Source organism: Pygoscelis adeliae, unplaced genomic scaffold (genome assembly GCF_000699105.1).
Source record: "Pygoscelis adeliae isolate BGI_AS28 unplaced genomic scaffold, ASM69910v1 Scaffold13, whole genome shotgun sequence".
Classification (NCBI taxonomy): domain Eukaryota; kingdom Metazoa; phylum Chordata; class Aves; order Sphenisciformes; family Spheniscidae; genus Pygoscelis; species Pygoscelis adeliae.
In genome coordinates this window covers 208,648-209,097 of record NW_008824499.1, presented here as the reverse complement: position 1 = coordinate 209,097, position 450 = coordinate 208,648, and positions in this window count along the sequence as shown.

The following is a 450-nucleotide window of genomic DNA, read 5'->3' as shown; positions in this document are numbered from 1 at the left end:
GGGGAGGGGTGCAGAGCTGGGTGGAGGGGACATGCTGCCACAGCCCCTCCTTCGCTGCCCAGCTCGGCTGCCTCTCCTCCAAGCCCTCTCCATCCCTGTTCTGCAGGGCTCACGGCAGCACCAGCCCTGGGAGCAACCCCAGCTGGCATAGCCGGGTACCCTGGGAGCCGGCACAGGGGCGGGCAGGTGTCTGCCACGGGCCGGAGAGGAGCCCTGGGGACAGGTACCTGCGGCACCGAGAGCCCTGCACTGAGGAGCCAGGCGACGTAGAGCATGGTGCGGTTCCTCTTCCGGGCGCGGGCGATGGCCAGCGGGTGCAGGAGGGCAGCCTGCCGGTCCAGGCTGATGACGACGGTGACGAAGGCGGAGGCGTACATGGCCAGCAGCCGGAGGTACATGAGGAGGCGGCAGGGCAGGTCGGCCGCCCGCCCACGGAGCGTGATGGTCCAG